Source organism: Odontomachus brunneus, unplaced genomic scaffold, assembly GCF_010583005.1.
Source record: "Odontomachus brunneus isolate Ranch 3 - 2012 unplaced genomic scaffold, Obru_v1 Obru_scaffold_057, whole genome shotgun sequence".
Taxonomy (NCBI): Eukaryota; Metazoa; Arthropoda; class Insecta; order Hymenoptera; family Formicidae; genus Odontomachus; species Odontomachus brunneus.
Window position 1 is genome coordinate 512,697 of NW_022639507.1, and position 316 is coordinate 513,012.

At 39.2% G+C, this 316-nt stretch overlaps 1 protein-coding gene across 4 annotated transcripts in view; it reads right to left on the reverse strand.

Annotated features, from left to right (window-relative positions):
- Nucleotides 1–316, reverse strand: part of LOC116845713 (vacuolar protein sorting-associated protein 18 homolog) — a 21,498-nt gene that overhangs the window by 1,838 nt on the left and 19,344 nt on the right. The gene's annotated exons all lie outside the window — the stretch shown is intronic.

Here is a 316-nt window from a genome sequence, read left to right on the forward strand (position 1 = left end):
CTCACAGCCGTAAAATGTACAGCAAACTCAGTGATACACTTCGTGATTGGAGTATGCTCTTAATTTTGGTTGAATCCAAGAGCATGTACCAATCAGATTCACGAATTTTACAACAGTTACAAAGCAATTTTTTCCGCTAAACGCAACCAATGCTACATTTTTCGGCTGTCACGGAGGTTTGACAGCTGAGATACCAGCCTATATGAACACATTTAATTTCTCGATTTTCACAATGTATCACCAGTATCACTGAGTTTGCTGTACATTTTATGGCTGCGAGGATTACGATAATATACACACTTCACGGAGAAACTGC